Here is a 19,227-nt window from a genome sequence, read left to right as displayed (position 1 = left end):
CCTTAAATAAAGGGGAAAAACAAAGAAAAGACAAACGCAGCTATCCCAAACCAAAAGTCCTGCACAGCCCCTGAAAATTCCTGGAGAGAGAATCAGGTTGGGTTTTCCTTCCCCACCGCCAACCTCCGAAGGCTCAGTAGAAGGCTTCCCCACGAGAGCCCAAGAGCCTACAGGCCAGCGTCACCAAGACACATAGGTATGGCTATGTGGCGGCCTCTCACAAGCTGTTTGATGCTGAGCGCGCGTTCATCATCCCATAATAGAGTGGAAGAGTCTCAGGACTGTGAGCACTGGAGGGCACATTAGGGGTAGAGTGGAGAGCTCCTGACCTGTTGTTGGCTCCAAAGTCTCAGGTAGTTAAAACTAACGTGCAAATGTAGACCTCTGAGTTCTTTTTGTTGCTTCCTCCCACCTGACTAGACTATGCTTAGGTTTGGGTATGACTTACTTATTCGTGAATCAATGAGTTAATTCTTCTCTAATGAATTAACTGACATTTAACCATCTGTTCATTCAACAAATATTTATCAAGTACTTATATATGGCACTGTGTTAGTTCCTAAGTTTAGACACCGAGACACAGCGGCTTAGTGGTAGATCAGTTGGCTTCCTAGAAGTTAGGGGTTGGAGAAATTGGAAAAGCAGGTTGGGAGAGTCCCTGGTTGAGTTAGGGCAGTCCTGGTGAGGACTCAGAGGACACCTGTGATGGGAATGACTGGTCATAACCAGTGATCAGAATGTTGGTAGACACATGGCATAAAGGGAATTTTGATGAAAGAAGATACTGGAAACTGGGATTGAGGTTACCTACCCTCTTACTAAGTCGCAAAGAAATGAGTTAGATTGAAGAGTTAGGAACTACATTATCTGGCAGAAGACATTTCTAACGTAATTTATCTCTGTAATCTTTTTTGAGATGATACTACTCCATTATGGAGCACAGGTAGGCTTCTATTTTGTTCTTTCTCATTTTATCTACCATTAGTGTGTGTGTTTGTGTGTGCGCACCAGGGTGAGAATCATGGTATAAATATAGAAATCAGCAGACAATGTTGGGGGCATAGATTCTGTCCTTCCAGTGTGGGTTTGGGAGTTGAACTAAGGCCATCACCCTGGTGCAGCAAGTGTTTTTACCACTGAACCATCTTGCTGGCTCTTGGCTGCATTTGAATTCACATATTCCCGCCTCTGCCTCCCATCATTCCTAGCTCCGTGATCTCTTTCTTTCTTTTTTAAAAACTTTATTTCATGTGTTTGGGTCTTGTGCTTGCGTGTATGTCTGTGGGCCTCGTGTGTGCCTGGTGCTCGGGGAGGCCAAGGGTGTTGGATGGTTGGGAGCCACCGTGTCTGCACTGGGAATCAAACCGGAGTCCCCTGAAAGAGCAGCCTGCGCTCTTAACCACTGGGCCACCTCTCTAGCTTTCTTTCTCTTTAACTCCACACAATACAGTGAGAAAAAAAACTATGTCACAATAGAAATTATAATGAAAAAGGACCCAGGATTCTGAGATTTGAAGGGTTTTCAGCTGGTACAGAATTAAAGAGGTTGTGTTTTTGAGGAGAGATGTGTTCTCACATCCACGCGGAATAGGGAGATCATAAAGAATGTGGCTAGAAAGAAGCAAGCCAGGTGTCATTCTTCAGGTCAATGGCAAAGCACTCCAAAGGCATTTCAGAACGTTTTCTTGTTGTTTTCTAGAGACAAGGTCTTGCGATGTTGTCCAGGTTGGTCCCAAGATCCTGGGCTGAAGTACCGCCTCCCTTCTCCCTGCACACGCCCCATCTAAGCCTTCCAAGTTGGTGGGACTTCAGGCACACACCACCACGCCTGGCTCATTGCTGGGATCTCAGAAACTGCCCCACTTAAGCCCAGAGCTCTAGGAAGGCTGAGTGATTGAGGGGGGGACTAGTCAGGGCTCTGCCCATGAACTTGTTGCCCCAGACCTTGGAATTCTGCCCTTAATTCCAGCACAGTGCTCTTTGGCTGACCTAAGCCATGGCTTAGGCTCAAGTGTGCTAGGTGTGGTTGGGCGGCAGCCCCAGAAGCAAGGCGGCAGCCCCGAAAGCAAGGCCGTAAGTGCCAGCACGTTGCCTGTAGTAATTCTGCAGGTGCGCAAAGCTTGTAAGCTTGGTACAAAGTTGCCTCCACCTAGATGTCAAAGGCTGTATCAGACAGCCCAGAGCAATGCTTACCGTAGCATCCTGGATGGATGGGGCTGTTCCCACCACCAGGAACTGTGGGTGTAGAACACTAACCGGCAACTGCTACAGGCACAATACTCTGATACTTCCCAGAGACTCCAACCCACAACAGCTATTTTGTGGCTGAGCATGTCACACAACACTTTGGGGAGCCAACTCCTTAAGCAATGAGCACAGTGGGGGTGTGGGGACACGACGGGACAGACATGGAGTCAAAGGAGATTTCCAGCTTTGGTTTAGTATTGTTTATCCTGTTATCTTAAGGCTGCTTGTGGAATTTGTTGCCGGGGGCGGTGGTGCACGCCTTTAATCCCAGCACTTGGGAGGCAGAGGCAGGCGGATCTCTGTGAGTTCAAGGCCAGCCTGGGCTACAGAGTGAAATCCAGGACAGGCACCAAAACTACACAGAGAAACCCTCTCTCGAAAAACCAAAAAACAACAAACAAACAAACAAATCCCACCTGTTTAACACAGTGCACATAGTTATCACGCTGCATATCTCTAGTACCGGAGAAGTCTAGTTTCTCCTGAATGAGTATAGCTTTGAACCATCATAAAGTTGAAGAATAAGTTGACCCATTCGAAGTTGGAATATATACATCCCTGAACTCGTAGAGTGTCATGTTCTGAGAATCTTGGGTCTAGAGCCCTGATTTGGGTGAGGAAATGAAGGAAGGACAGACACACAGACAGACATTTGTGCAGAAAAGCTGGGGCCAAGGGTGGGTGGGGTGTGCATAAGTTGATTGAGTGGCCTACTGCCAATAAAACCCGGAGCCTCGGTGTGTGTATCATGTGCAGCACACGGGAGGGTTCAGCTAGTCTCAGGGGCAGCTCTCTGGAGGTGAGCAGTCTCAGGCTGTAAAACCTGGGAGGAGAAATCTGCAGTTGCTAGTGTTTGTACACACTGGTCACTTGCTCACACTCAGGCCCTGGGAAAAGGCTTTGCCATCCCTCCGAGCCTCACCCAGGAGGGCTTTGCCATTCCTGTTGGTCTGATGTGCTAGAATCCTTGACGTGGTTGTGCCCATGCCAACAATACATATTCACTCAGGGCTTCCTCCACCCCCTACAGTAGAGTGTGTGTGTGTGTGTGTGTGTGTGTGTGTGTGTGTGTGTGTGTGTGTGTGTGCATATGTGATTGTATATGTGTATGTGTATGTGTGTGTGTGCTGGGAATCAAAATGTTCAATGAGACAATCTTTATTTACCTTTTCTTTACACAATCTTTTTTATTTTTTATTTTTAAAGATTTATGTATATACATGTCTCTGAGTGTGGGTGCTCACTGAGGTCAGAAGGGGGTATCAGATGCCCTGGAACTGGAGCTACAGTGGTTATGAGCCTCTTCACCTGGGTGCTAGGAACCAAGTCCCAGTCCTTGGGAAGATTGCGAAGCACTCTTAACCACTGAGCTCTCTTTTCACAATCTTCAAATTCAGTTTTCGATTGGGAGCCTGTGAGTACTTGCTCTGCAGCGTTGGAGGAGTTTTCCGAAGCGTAGACTCTGACCTCAGTGAAGAAGTTAACAGCTTTGTCATGCTTTATTGCGGCGTCCGTGTGTGTGCTCTTATCTCACTGTCACTTAGTGAGAGTGTTTATTACCGGAGAACTGCCAGTTCCCGTCCAGGCATGGAGGACAGAGAGAGAACGTTTGTGCGGATACTGTGGGATGGGTTGTGCTGATGAATGGCAACCCAGTTTCACACCGTCCAGTCTCTAAATAAATCACGCCCTCCCCCCCTTTTCCTGACGAGTCACTGTAGCTTCTGCTGTGTTCCCACTAACACCAACACAAGACACTGGATCCAAACTATGGCCTGGGCACGGATTTGTGTACACAGGGCCGCGTGACTCACTATGCCCGTGGTCTGAGCACCACTACAGGTGCTGATCCCCATGGCTCACACTCACACCTCATTATTTAATCAGATATCATCCACAAGACATAAATGTAGGCATGCCTGCAAGGCCAGCACCCAGGAGACTGAGGCAGGAGGATCAGTATTTCAAAGTCTTCTTCAGCTACAGAACAAATTCTAGGTTAGCCCGAATTCCATAAGACCCTGTTACTAGAAACAAATAAGCAAGCAAACAAGCAACCAAATGAAAATAAAAAAAGACACAAATTCAAAGATAAACTTGTTGTTATTGGAGTTTTGGGGCAAAAGTCCTGGCTCCAGAAGTTCTAACAGGCTGGAATCTACCACTCACTCCAGCCTGCCAACCAAGGTGATAGACATTGGTACAGAGCAGAGAAGGGAGAGTTACCAGATGTGACCACAGAGGGAAACCAGGTGGGGCCAGTGGGCACCAAGCCCATCTCCAAGGAGCTGACAAGAGCTCCGAGACTTTGAGAAGAGGACTGAAGGAGGAGGAGGGGGAGATCGTGGCTGCGCATGTGGCCCCGTCCATCTTAGCCCCGGCTCTGCGGGAGTTTGGGCGAAGTTGTTACTGCAGTCACCGCTTAATCCAAAATACTTTATCGGGGCTCTAGCTGTGATTCGGTGGTAGCTCATATGCTTAGATTAGTGTGAAATTTGGGGGTTAACCTTCAGTACCAAGTACCACTAATAAAAAAATCCAAAAAACTTTTTTTTCCCCCAGGGTAGGGGTAGGGGTTTGAGATAGGGTTTCTCTGTGTAGCTCTGGCTGACCTGGAACTCTCTCTGTAGACCAGGCTGGCTTCAAATACACAGAGATCCACTTGCCTCTGCCTCCTTCGTCCTAGGATTAAAGGCACGTGCCACCACCACCTGGCTTTTTTTCCCCCTGAAGAACTTTATAACTAAAACATGCCCATTATTATTTGTGCCTTCAGTGAAGCATGATCTTTTCTCTGTAGAAAGTCTTGTTTCAGCGCCAGTGTGCTGACTGATAAGGTAGTCGATGCTGAAGGCGTGAATGGCTAAGGAAGTGTCTTAAAATAAGACCAAGCATAGGGATGGACTCCGTGGTAGAGCCCTTACCTAGCACAAGGGAGATCTTGCATTTGGTCCCCAGCTGTGCAAACTAAACTAACAAATGAACCACAGTGTATTTGTCACATCTAGGGTGGGGAGATGGCTCAGTAGTTAAGAAAATTAAGTATTGCTCTTGCAGAGGACTTAAATTCCTAGCATCCCTATCAGGTGGCTTACAGCATCTGTAAGTCCAGTTCCAGAATGTCCAGTGCCGCCTTCTGGCCTCTGAAGGTAATTGCACTCACATGCACATACGTTATACAGACACACCGTCACACACATAATCAAAAAGTAAAAACAAATATTTAAGAATTTTGCCACATCTATTGACTTTTCCTTTTATGAAAGGTTTCCCTTTAGCACACGATGCTATTGGTGGTAGCATTATATTAATAGTAGAGGGTCTTTGGAAATTGGAATTCAGGTGACTTACATCTGAAGTCCCAGCAGTGAGGAGGTGGGGGTGGAATCTGAGCCGGGTGGTGGCGGTGGCGGCACACGCCTTTAATCCCAGCACTCGGGAGGCAGAGGCAGGCAGATCTCTGTGAGTTCGAGGCCAGCCTGGGCTACCAAGCGAGTCCCAGGAAAGGCACAAAGCTACACAGAGAAACCCTGTCTCGAAAAACAAAACAAAAAAAAAAAACAAAAAAGGAATCTGTCGTCTCAAACCCTTGCCACTGTTTTACCGACTGAGCTTGTGTATCTGGAACCCTTTGTTGTTATTTCAACACTGTCCACTGCGTCTTCACAGGAAATAATAGATTTCAATAAATGACTTTCTTTGCTCACTCGCTCGCTCCAACTTCAGATTCCTTCTGTAATCCTCTTGCTATTCCCACCACACCTAAGGTGAAGTTCTGAGCCCTTCAAAGTCCTCTATGGGGGTTAAGATCAACTCTCTAAACTCCTGTTAATGCTGATATTCTGATCTCTTCCTTTGAGTCACAAGTGCTCTTTATGACATCTGGAATGGTGACTAATTTTCAGGTTTTTAATTTACTGTTCCCAGACCCATCAGAGAAATCACTACAGTAGCTATGGCATTAAGAAATTCATTTTAGCCGGGTGGTGGTGGCGCACGCCTTTAATCCCAGCACTCGGGAGGCAGAGCCAGGCGGATCTTTGTGAGTTCGAGGCCAGCCTGGGCTACCAAGTGAGTTCCAGGAAAGGCGCAAAGCTACACGGAGAAACCCTGTCTCGAAAAACCAAAAAAAAAAAAACAAAAAAAAAAAAAAAAAAAAAAGAAATTCATTTTAAAAAGATAAGACTTAAACGTTGAAATTACTCCCTAATCCACAGACTCCAGAATGGCTTGAAAACAACATTAATCTTGCCATACGCATCCATCAGAAGTCTTGGGTAACAAGGTAAATTGTCATCAAATGGTGAGATTTTGAAATGAACCTTTTTTTCCTGAGCAGCGGGCTTAAGATACTGAGTGACCTGCAGTTGGGAAAAAGATGTGCTGTCACACAGGCTTTGCTGGGCCACTTAGCAAGCACAGGCAGAGATGGTTTTGCGTGATTCGTAAAGGCTTTAGGATCTTTGGAATAACAGATAAGCACTGGTTTCAACTTAAAGTGACCGGGTGAGCTGGGCGTGGTGGTGATGCGCATGGCGGTCCCAGCTCTCGGGAGGCCGAGTGCATTAGTGACGTGTCTCTCTCACTGTGACGAGAAGCAAACTCGAGAGAGGAAAGGATTGTTTTGGCTCACGGGTCAAAAGCACAGTCCATTACGGGAAGGAAGTGACGGCAGCAGGAGCTCGAGACAGCTGGTCACGTGGTCACATTGTGTTCGGTGTCAGCAAGGAGGGGTGGGGGAAAGCCTGGTTATTTTTCTCTCGTTTGCTTTTTGGTTTTGGTTCTTTGGGACAGGGTTTCTCTGTGTAACCATCCTGGCTGTAATGGAACTCGCTCTGTAGACCAGGTTGGTCTCGAACTCACAGAGATCCACCTGCCTCTGCCTCTTGAGTGCTGGGATTAAAGGCGTGCGCCACCATGCCTGGCTCTTATTTCTCTCTCTCTCTCTTTTTTTTTTTTTTCTTGAGACAGGGTTTCTCTGTGTAGTTTTGGTGTCTGTCCTGGATCTCGCTCGGTTGACCAGGCTGGCCTTGAACTCACAGAGATCTGTCTGGCTCTGCCTCCGGAGTGCTGGGGTTAAAGGTGTGCGTCACTACTGCCCAGCCTTATCTCTCTTTTTTTAAAAAATTTATTTATTAAATTTAATTTTACATATCAGCCACAGATTCCCTTGTTCTCCCCGCTCCCACCCTATTTCTGCTTTTTATTCAGTCCAGGACCTTAGTCCTTGGAGTGGCTCTACCCACAGGTAAGTTAGTCTTTCTACCTCAATTAATTTAATATAAACCCTTTCATGAGCATACCTGGAGGGTAACCTAGCCTAGATAATCCCTCACAGACGTGCCCAGGAGCTAACCTAATCCCTATAACTTCTCACAGGAATTCCCAGAGGCTGTGTCCTAGAGGATTCTAGACCATCTCAAGTGGACAGTGGTAACCATCACAAGTGAGCCAGGAAGATTGAGAAATCAAGACCAGCTCGGGCTGCACAGTGAGAGCTTTTCTCTAACAAAACACAGTAAAACAAAACACCTCACAAAGTCATCATTTGTGCTCACCTCTGATGAGGAAGGGAGCTTGGTACGAGGCCAGGCATTGATTTCTCCTCTTTATGAATGTCCTGGACGGCATCTTCCTCCAGGTACAATTCTTTCGTTCACATTGAAAAATCTATTGCTTGTTGTGGTCACCTTTATCGCAATCTCAGCTCAGGGGCTGGAGAGGTAGCTCAGTCATTAAGAGCGAGCCTTGCTGCTCTTCCATGGGATCCAGTTACCAGCTCTCACCAATGGGTGGCTATGTGCTTGGCTGGTAATTCTCTTGAGACACACTGTGATGCTTTTGTGAAACATTGCTTGAAGTCTCCTCCTGACTTCATCCCACTGCATGATGGACTCTGCTGACTTTGTCCCATCTAACTGCCCTACCAACCCAGAAAGAGTATGTAAGGTGCTATAGTTCTTAATAAACTGGCTTGGCATAAGACATAGCTCATGCGTGCAAACTTGTACAACCACTGTGGAAATCAGTATGGCGGTTTCTCAGAAAATTGGGAATCAAGACCCAGCCATACCACTCTTGGGCATATACCCAAGAAATGTTCAAATGTACCACAAAGATACATGCTCAACTATGTTCATAGCAGCACTATTTGTAATAGCCAGAACCTGGAAACAACCTAGATGCCTGTCAGCTGAAGAATGGATTAAGAAAATGTGGTACATATACACAATGGAGTACAATGAAGGACAAACATGGTATGTACTCACTCATAAGTGGATACTAGATATAAAGCAAAGAACAATCAGACTGCAACCCACAGATCCAGGGAGGCCACCCAACAGGGAGAACCCTAGGATGACTATGGCTTATAATAAGTTTTGGTTTTACTCAATCACTGGGCAAGCCTCAGTGAAACATTTCACTATTAGGATAAGAATTTGTACAAGCTGATAATAGAAAATAAATAAATAAAAGTGAAAAAAAAAAAAGACAGCTCATTCAAGACCTCCCAAATCCAGCTTCTTTATCTTCTCATCTCCTGGCCATCTCCCACTAAGAACCTTGTCACTGAAGAACAACCTGCTGGTCTAGGTCAAGACAGACAGACAGACAGACAGGCAGATAAAAAAATCAGAACCTGCAGCTCACTCATACACAAGAGTGTGACATCAACCAGTCATGATCACAAAACATTTCTAACTGTAGTTCTTAGTCCACAGAGTATTATAGGAATAAAAAGACATTGTGAAACTGTGTTCCTGAATAGTGCTTGTCATGCAGGTGTGCAATAAATATTACTTTCTTTTCTTCCCCTTTCTTGTGCCCTAGGTTAGGCTATGGCTCAATAGTAGAACATTTGCCTCGTATATTCAAGGCCTTGGATTCAATACCTAGCAGTGTAAAAATAAATACATAAATAAAAATAAAAAAAATTCCTTTTTTATGCCCTACCTAGAATAAATAAAATGATTTTCTTCTCTCATCCAGTATGTTGATGATAGTATGTTATACATCCATGAGAAATGTAAAAATATTAAAATAATTAGCACTTGTTTATTATTGGCACATAAGATGCAAATTATAAGGTTTCCCCAAAGGACCAAATACAGCTTATGAGAAATACATGAAAAAAATTAGAAATTCAAATTGTGGAAAATTGAGTAGGACAAGATGCCTCCCATCACACAGAGCTGAAAGTAGTTAGCTACCTTATAAAAAACAGTTATTAGAATGAATTAAAAATGAAATATTCAGCTTCCTAATTATCACACTCAGAGAATTACATAAGGAAGCTATTCTAAAGACCATTTCCATCTATTCAGTTGAAAAAGGATGTATCACATGGATCCTTGTCCAAAGAACATCAAGCAACTTAATGGAATGTATTTTAGCAGTGCAACTGGAGAATAATTGTTAGTATAACGAGGCGTGACTTTTAAAAGGTATTTTTCATCGCAGGAAACTAAATATAGGTGAGATACGGGTTGCATTTCTTCTTTTGTGTAACTAAAAACTAGTAGAGGCTAAAATAAAATTGCTGAGGAAGCTCCCTTGAAATGAATTGACTCTAATTCTTAGAAATCTTAACTTACACAATCAGAGAACAAGTTATCTCTCCATTAGCGACATGACAGAACTCCGTCCAGAAGCATCAAACCTATATAGGAAGCAGGGAGAAAACTAAAAAAAAACCTAGTGCTTAGAAGATGAGACTGTAGCTCAATGGTACAGTTACCTAGTGTGTGCAGTGCCCTGGGTCCTAACCCCCCACTGCAAATAAAAAGTATTATGTATCTACTAATATGGACCAATTCTTCATTATCCTAAATATTATCAGCCTGTTCAATGGGAGTTATTCCCAGTAAGATACATAAAGACACAATAAGTAAAAATATATTGAAAACACAAACACCCAACCTCTAAGCCAATTGATGTCTTATGTTTTATGATTTTAAAGTAGAAATATTAAGCCAGGAGGATCTCCATGAGTTCAAGGCCTTTCTGGTTTACATAGTGAATTCTACCAACAAAGCAAGGCTACATAGAGAGACCCTGTCTCAAAAGAACCAACCAAACAAACAAGAAATAATAAATAGAAACATTAGCACAGACATGTCTACAAATTTTCTAAGAGTTTAAAACAGAAATAAATAATTGGAAAATATTTGAGAGATGTCACAAACGAAAATATTTTAGCAATCATTAACAATGTACTATTTAATGACATTATTGTTAATATGCCTCTACAGAGTATTTTTAAGTCTACTATATAAATTGAAGTCTTTATCTAGCAAAAACAATCTATATCTACAATGTTCACATAAAGGCACAGTGAAGAGAATACAATGATTTATTTAATCAATATTCAAACTACTCATAAGATTTTTATTATAAAAAATAGTGATATCCATATATACTTTTGTGTACTTGTCTGACTTTTTTTTTTCTTTTGAGACAGGATCTTATTATATCAAGGTGGCCTCAAACTCAAAGAGATCCACTTGCCTCTGCCTCTTGAGTGCCACTATACAAAGCTGTTTTGTTTTTTTGTTTTTGTTTTTCTGGTCTCTCTCTAGCCTAGAATGTCCTGGAATTCATTATACAGCCCTGGCTGGCTTCAAACCCAAAGCAATCCCCTGCCTCAGTGTTCTAAGTACTGTGTCATAGGTATGAGTCATCATACCCAGATGAAAATAGAGTCTATGAAGATGTAATTAATTAAGATGTGGTAATATGAAATTGGAGTGAACTCTAAATCCAGGGACTGGTGTTCTTGTATGAAGAGGAAAGTTGCTGAGGAAGAAATCCTTGAGGAAATAGAGTCAGAGGCCAGAGGATCACTGGAGGGCATGAGAGGCTGGAGAAGGCAAAGAAGAGCTCAACCCTAGAACCAAGGGAACATGATTCTAGGCACACCATAATTTCAGATTCTCAGCTACAGAACTAGAAGGGAGTAAGTTTTGGTTGTTTCATATCATGATAGCAGTAGGTAGAAATAAAAATGGTAAACACCAATATCTACAACAGTTGTCAAAGTATGATGCATGGTCTTCTGAATATGCCTAAAGCCTTTTCTGGGAGTCTATAGGTTAGAACCTGTGTAGCAATTTCCTCCTGGTTAAACAGGTTCATTAAGATTCAGGATGTGGCCGGGCGGTGGTGGCGCACGCCTTTAATCCCAGCACTCGGGAGGCAGAGGCAGGCGGATCTCTGTGAGTTCGAGGCCAGCCTGGTCTACCAAGTGAGTCCCAGGAAAGGCGCAAAGCTACACAGAGAAACCCTGTCTCGGAAAATCCAAAAAAAAAAAAAAAAAAAAAAAAAAAAAAAAAGATTCAGGATGTGAACAACTCATAGGTCTCAGGAAATCCCTGAAACTGATCAGATTCATAAGGCACCTTCCTCCCCAAGCTTATATAAGCAGTAACAACAGCTGGAGAGATAAGACTCCAGATCTGTTGAGCTGCTTGCATATTCAGAGAGCTCTAGGGTTGTAGCTTTTGTGAGTCAGCACCCAGGCTGGGGTTACTTTTTGGCAGTGCAGCTGCCTTTGAGTTACCCATGTTCCTACTAAGTAACTTCAATAAACTTTTTAGCAGGCTGAACTGGACTTAGGTAGAATTGTGTCTTTGGCCTGTCAGCAGTACCTTATCTGGGGTGAGTAGAAGTTGGTTCATGTCTCTGCAGGTAAAGCTGTGTAACAGAACTAGCTCATAATATGAAGACCTTTTAAATTTGTTGATATATGCACTAACAGAGTCTAAGCATTTCAACATGTATGAATACAGTTGCACCTCACTGCACAAGTAGTTATTATCTTCTTTCCCTGCTACGCACAGAGGACATGCCAGTTTCTGTAGCTGGGTGCGGTGCTACAAGCCTGTAATTCCAACCCTGGTTAGCCGAGTCGGGAGGAGCAGGAGTTCAAGATCGTGCTCAGCTACCTAAGAAGTTCCGGGCTAGCCTGGTCTAAGATAGACTCTGATTCAGAAAATAAACAGAAAAAAAAAGGAAAACCAAAATTCAGAAAATTTCCCTGACGTACATACGACCGTTCTAGAAGAAATCTATTCCTCTATTCAAATTTGACTTCTACGTAGCTCATAAATTGTCATGACTAAGCATGTAAGAATGAACACGCCACCCCAAGTTTAAACGCTTACCCTGTCTGTTCACACATGCAGTGAACCTGACTTGAAAGATTTACAGCTCATTTCCGCTCATGACTGGGCCACTGGAGGCCGGGCAGGCACGCCTTTCCTTTGGCTTGAATCAAGCTGCCAAGGTACCGTTTCTGTCATCGTGGATCCTCTGCCTGGGCCAAGTGAGCACAGTGCTTTAATTTTTAGAGCAGACTCTTCACATTCTTTACAGGAATGCGATTATGGCTTGTTACTTGTGGGGTCACTAGCTCGTGAGGGCTTTGTGTGCTTGTTTAAACCACAGAGTGGGGCCCCAAACCAGCAGCAGGGAACAGTTGCTGCTGATTTGGAGCTAAAAAGCTCAGGACTGGGGAGAAGACTTGTGGCGTGCCAAGACCGTGACGGCCCTTGGGAGCCTGTTCTCTGTTTTCCTGGGAACACTAAGTCAGAGACAAGTGAGGTTCCTATGTGGGTAGGCGTGCTGCTGACATTTTGAAGAGATTAAACGAACATTACCTCCAGTTCTCTGAAGTAACCGACAGCGTGGTACAGGGATTGATCAGTTTCCTGTGTTATCGTTTTAGAGCCCACTGTGTTTATTGTGTATTTGAGGGAAAAAAAATGTCTTTTGATCACTCTACAAAAGATTATTTATTTATTTATTTACTTATTTACTGAGGTAGCCTTGGCTGTCCTGGAACTAGCTCTGTAAACCAGGCTGGCCTCAAACTCAGAGATCCGCCTGCCTCTGGCTCCCAAGTGCTGGGATTAAAAGGTGTGTGCCACCATGCCCAGCTTATTTTTTTATTTTCAATTATATGTATTTCTGTGTGTCTGTTTCTGGATATGTGCAGGTGGGTACTTGTGGTTCTCCTTCTTCCTCGGGATCACAGGCTGCCAGTCCTCGAGAGGGGAGGGAGCAGAAGCAGGGAACAGGGATGGATGGCTGTGGGGACGGCAGAGATAGCTCTCCAGGAGATGACTTCAGTGAAACAACTCCACTTTATTCCAAAGTGTATGGAATAAATAGGTTTGGGGACAGTAGCTGAGGAATCATCTAATTTGCATTAAACAGATGCTCTGATCATAAGGCTTTGTATGTGGCAGCAGGGTCCTATAGCAAAGCCCCTAGTTCAAGTCTTAGCTGCCACATGTGCAGCAGGGGAAGGCTTCTAGCATGGAACTGTGCCAAGGGTGACACGGTGCCAAGCATGCAGGATAAGAGACAGTTTTCAGATAAGGTCCGTCCTCCGGGCCCATAGACAGTCTCCAGAGAGCCGGAAGTCCTCACTGGGGAGGGAGTCCTTCATATTGCTGAGCTGGGAGAAAGCTGCCAGGCCAGGATAGACTGCAACCTCTGACTTGCAGGGCCTCCCACCAGGTGCAAGCATCTGCAGAGGCCAGAAGACACTGTTGGACCCCTGGACCTGGAGTTACAGGTGGTTATGAGACACCTGGCGTGGGTGCTGGGAACCACACTGGGGTCCCCTGCAAGAGCAGGACGCGCTCTAGTCCTCTGCAGATTTTAAACAATCAGATGTGTACTGTATTCTTTACTTTTCTGTGTCTGTGATGACGTATGATGGCCAAAGGCAGCTCAGAGAAGAAAATATTTGTTTGGACTTGCCATTCTAGAGAGAGAAGAGTCCATCATGGTGGCCAGTGCCCACAGTAGCTGAAGCAGAAAGCTCAGCGCTTACATCCCCAACTGCAAGCACAAAGTACAAAGAGTGAACTGGAAGTAGGGTGTCTTCGTTAGGTTTCTGTCGCTGTGAAGAGACACCATGACCACGGCAGCTCTTACAGAGAAAACATTTCATTGGGGTGCCTCCCTTACAGTTTCAGGGGTTCAGTCCATTGTCATCATGACAGGGAGCATGGCGGTGTGCAGGCAGACATGGTGCTGGAGGAGTAGCTGAGAGTTCTACATCGTGCAGACAACAGGAAGTCGACTGAGACGCTGGGAGGTATCCTGAGCACAGGAAACCTCAGAGCCCGCCCCCACATTGACACATTTCCCCCAACAAAGCCACACCCACTCCAACAAAGGCCACACCCACTCCAACAAAGCCACACCTCCTAGTAGTGCCGCTCCCTGTGAGATTATGGGGGCCAATTACATTCACACTACTACATAGGGCAAATAGGATGACAGCGGTTAATCTCAGAACCTATCCGTAGTGACTCACTTCCTCCAGCAAGGCTGCACCACCTACCTCTCCCCAAACAGTGCCACAGCTGCGTGACACTATTCCTGGTGAGACAGAACAAATGTCTACTCACTCTAGAGGGGAAACTCGTGACTGATGATCTCGGCTGTCACTTGTGGTGGTTATTCTATGAATGCCCCCCCCCCAGGCTCATGTATTTAGATGTTTAGCTACTCGGGAGTGGAACTGTTTGAGAAGGATTAGAAGGCTTAGGAGGTGTGGACTTGGAGGAAATGTGTTGCTAGAGGTGGGCTTTGAGGTTTCAAAAGCCCACACCAGGCCCAATCTTGCTCTGTCCCTGCCTGTTGTCTGTGGATCAGGATGATAAGCCCTCAGCTCCTGCTCCAGCACCATGCCTGCTCTCCTGCTCCCACACTTCCCACCGTGATGACAGTAGACTAGCCCTCTGAAACTGTAAGCAGGTCCCCAATTAAATGTTTTCTTCTATACATTCCCTGTCACGTCCCTTCACAGCAATAGAACAGTAACTAAGATACCACCAGAGTCCAACTTGGTGAACGAATATGTTTTATTGGGGTTACTTACAGGAATATAGGTGAGGGGTTATGTACAGGAGCAGAAATGACTCAAAGATAACCGCATCACCGAAAGCCCACTTCAGCATAGGTGACGGCTCACAAAAGGTGGAAACCTGGAGCACACTGCCCAGCCTGCCAGCAGCTCAACAGGTTGGATCTGTGGATCTGAACCTCTTCAGATAGCATGGCTACTCTGTGTTTCTTCTCGGCAGTTTCAGGTGCTCTTTACTTCCTCTAGGCAGCTCAGCTGATTTATATTTCTTCCAGGTGGCTCACCTGGTCTGAGTGTCCTTTAGCAGGCCTTACTCCCTATATATGCTTAGAGAGGAAGTGTCCTGGTGACTCTGGTCAGTTTCAGGGACTTCCTAAAGCTAGTGTGAGTTATGTACTTCCTAAACTTAGCTTTCCTGCAGGATGGAATGGTTCACTTCTTTTTAGGACATCCTAAGTGAACATTCCTCCAAGATGGAAGGTTTTAATCTCCAAGGACACTTATACACAGTAGCCGCCAGCTTGGAACCAGCAGATTCAATATCTGAGCCCATGCGGAACATTTCTCATTCAAACCAAAGTATTTTTTTACATTAAAGTAAAACACTCCCACCCAAAGATAAAGAGAAAATAAAAACATAGTTTCAATAGTATTCCTGCTGTTAAATGTAGAGACCCATAACTGGTCAGAGTGCTGAGAATAAGTGAATGTTAGGTGCTCATCTCTAAGACATCAAGGGGGTGGAGAGATGGCTCAACAGTTAAAAGCACTGGCTGCTCTTCCAGAGGTTCCGAGTTCAATTCCAAGCACCCACACAGCAGCTCAAAACCATCTATAACTGTAGTCCCATGGAGAAGTTTGGGTGTACACCTACTTTCTAAAGTCTATAAATGTGAGTGAATGTGTGCAGCTCTGAAAGGAAAGGTATCCTGGCAGTCAGGAGCCAAGGAGTACCACAAAGTCACACCGCACAAAAAACCCTCACAGGCGATTAACTGGGAGAGTCACGAGAGGGCGGCTGCCTCTGCTCGGGAGAAGCAGCAGAGAACTGAGCACGAGGCAGGCTTTCTATAGGGTTTCTTGTGTGTGTAGGCTTTCCAGGGTGGCCTGGGATTGGTGGGATTCTGTGGCCTGATCTTTTTTTGTTTTGTTTTGTTTTTTCCCTCTGCAGGGTAGAGCTTGGCTGCCTGAATCTTGAAGGTCTGGAAACAGCTATTATGGCCTGTAGGGTAAAAGTTCTGAGCCTGCTTTTTGGTTTGAAAACCTATCAAGGCACCAATCCCTGAGTTTGAAAACCAACCAATCCCTGAGTTTGAAAAACAACCAGTCCCTGAGTTTGAAAACCAACCAGTCCCCGAGACCCCAATCCCACCAATCCTTGGCTTGAAATTCTACCAGTCCCCACACTAGAAATCTCTACTCTGGAGAACCCCTTCCCCCAAGAAACCCTATATAGCTGGGTGGTGGTGGTGGTGCATGCCTGTTTGCCTGGATGCATGTGCACCATGCGTGTCTAATGCCTTCTGAGAGGGCGTTGGAATTATAGACAGTTGTGAGCCACATGTGGGTGCTGGGAACCGAACCTGGGTCCTCTGTGAGAGCAACTAGTGCTCCTACCACTGAGCCATCACTCTGTCCATGATCTACACTTTTCTTTTTCTTACATCCCTTTCTGGCATTGGTATTGCTGGCCTTCCAGAACAAGCTTGGCACTGCTTTCTCCCACTCCACTTTGTGGAACATTTAGAGCAGCACTGGCACTCTGAAGATTTGGTCTGAAAAGGTAACCTTATTTGAAAAGAAGGTTTCCATAGATGTAGTCAAGCTGAAGCAAGGTTGTACCTGAAAGGACCGGAATCCGCACAGGACTCACCAAGACCAAGTTCTCAGCACAAAGATTTGTTTGTCCCAGAGGAAAAAGGGCAGGGATAAGGGATGAAGACAGGAGACAGAGGATGAGGGAGAAGGGGAAGGGAACAAGGGAGAGGAGAAAGGGGTATTTGTCCTGGAGGGACAACAGATTGCCTCTGGATAGAGGGAGACAGACGTGGCCCACAGGCAAATGGCAGTTTATAAAGAGAAAAGGGGGAACCTCAAGCTAGGATGAGGTGTTTAATTTTGATTGGACAGGCTAATTAGGGCAGCCAAAAGGGGGCTTTTGATAGCTGGACTTTGGCGGTCATCTTCTGTAGCTGTAGTTTTCCTGGTCCTGCCTGGCCCACAGTCAGGACAAATCTCTCTCACCCGCCAGTCCCACAGCTGCTCAGACCCAACCAAGTAAACACACAGACTTATATTGCTTACAAACTGTATGGCCATGGTAGGCTTCTTGCTATCTAGTTCTTCTATCTTAAATTAACCCATTTCTATTCATCTATAAGTTGCCACATGGCTTGTGGTAGCTTATTGGTATCTTTACATGTTGCTTGTCATGGCAGCAGCTGGCAGCATCTCCCTGACTCAGCCTTCCTGTTCCCAGAATTCTCTTCTCTGCTTGTCCCGCCTATATTTTCTACCTGGTCACTGGCCAATCAGCATTTTATTTATACAGAGTGATATCCATAGCACTTCCCCTTTTATTTTTATTTTTTTCAAAAAGGAAGGTTTTAACTTTCACATAGTAAAACTACATATAACAAAACAATTACCAAGCAAGAATTAGTTACAATATTAAAGAAGATATCTTATCTATCCTATATTTGTGAGTCTAAGGTTTTATATCTAACTTATCTTTTATCATAACTAAGGAAAATTGTATCTAGCTTCAACTACATTAAAGACCTCAGAAGGATATAATATTACCTGAGAAATGGGAGGACGCAAGCAACTTTCAGGAGTCTTGCAGGGTAGACAGAGACAGCTGGCAGCCTGGACAGTCATCCAAAGTTCTTTTGTAAAGTTGGGGCATCTGTCTTCAGCCCATAGGCCTAGAGTCTCTCAGTCACTTTTCTCTGTGTCCTGTAGAATGTCTGGCAGTTTTCTCTGTGAAGCAGGACCTGAAGGACCATTTTGCCAAGCAAAGTTCAGTGGTCAACTTTCTGTGGGTCCTGCATGTCCAGTCGATCAAGCAGTCCAGGCAAGATCAGTTTCTTGCCCAAATGGCTATTTTTGCCAAGGTGAAGATAAACTCCATATAGAGTGTCTTCGATGCCCATCCTCCTCTCTGAAGTAAATCGGTGCTGCCAGGAGCAGATGTGTCTCATTGTCCATAAAGTCTAAATTTTTAAAACATTTTAAAAGCCATATTCTGTAGGTCTTTAAAATATTTGAATATCACCTGTCTAGCTGAAATATATCTATGTATAACTAGAAAACTTAACTAACATGACTACAAGTATGATTATCATAGATGACTAATTATTAATCAATTTCTTAATTATCCATTACAATTTTAAATGAGTTGAACAAACATAATACCTTAAACAAGAGTAGAAATATACACACTGTATAACAAAATTAACTTTAAATTTGTATCAATAAACTAAAACCCATAGCAATGTAAAACACTTTTAAACAAGTTGTTGCTCCTTAAAAGTAGGTTCAACAATCTACCCTTTTATCCTATCATATCTATATCATATCCCCTTTTCTTCTTTAGAAAGAGATCACATTTATAATCAACCTGATTTAAATAAAAATATTGGTTTTTCTCTGTCCCACACCAGAGGGCTCTTCTGATTTGGGGCACAAGAACCTCTTAACCTTTTTTTTTCTTTCTTCTTTTTTTTTTTTTTTTTGAATATGCTTGGGTTTAGAGAAGGAGTGAGCCAATTGCATCTCCAAAGCCAGCTTGGTATATTTGGGAATTTGGGCGTAGCTTCTCTTACTACTTCCTGCTGGAGGGGGGTGTTGTATCTTATGGGGACACAACGAAATTTTTAGGATTATGAAGTAGTCCATGAAGGTGTATCGTCTGAGCCAGTTGCCTTGAAAAGGTTCTAGATGTTGGATCATCTGGGCCATGGTGTCATCAGAGACCTTTCAGGTGGTCTTGGCTGGTCAAACCTGATGTATCTTAATCTGGAACAAATCCATAGCCTCTTGCTTTCTGTGGAAACAAAAGCAGAGCCTCCTTTCCAAAGCAACATATCCTTAGA

General features: G+C 44.4%; 1 long non-coding RNA gene across 1 annotated transcript; it reads left to right on the top strand.

The window, feature by feature from the left end:
- The first annotated feature begins 6,406 nt into the window (after positions 1–6,406).
- LOC143268850 (uncharacterized) lies at positions 6,407–18,794 on the top strand. The gene is made up of 3 exons (XR_013044979.1): positions 6,407–6,532; positions 7,627–7,888; positions 16,302–18,794. It is a non-coding gene; the product is annotated as an uncharacterized LOC143268850 (long non-coding RNA).
- Positions 18,795–19,227: the final 433 nt, after the last annotated feature.

The sequence above is a fragment of the Peromyscus maniculatus genome, chromosome 16 (genome assembly GCF_049852395.1).
Source record: "Peromyscus maniculatus bairdii isolate BWxNUB_F1_BW_parent chromosome 16, HU_Pman_BW_mat_3.1, whole genome shotgun sequence".
Lineage (NCBI taxonomy): Eukaryota > Metazoa > Chordata > Mammalia > Rodentia > Cricetidae > Peromyscus > Peromyscus maniculatus.
This window is presented reverse-complemented; position numbering and strand designations above follow the sequence as displayed.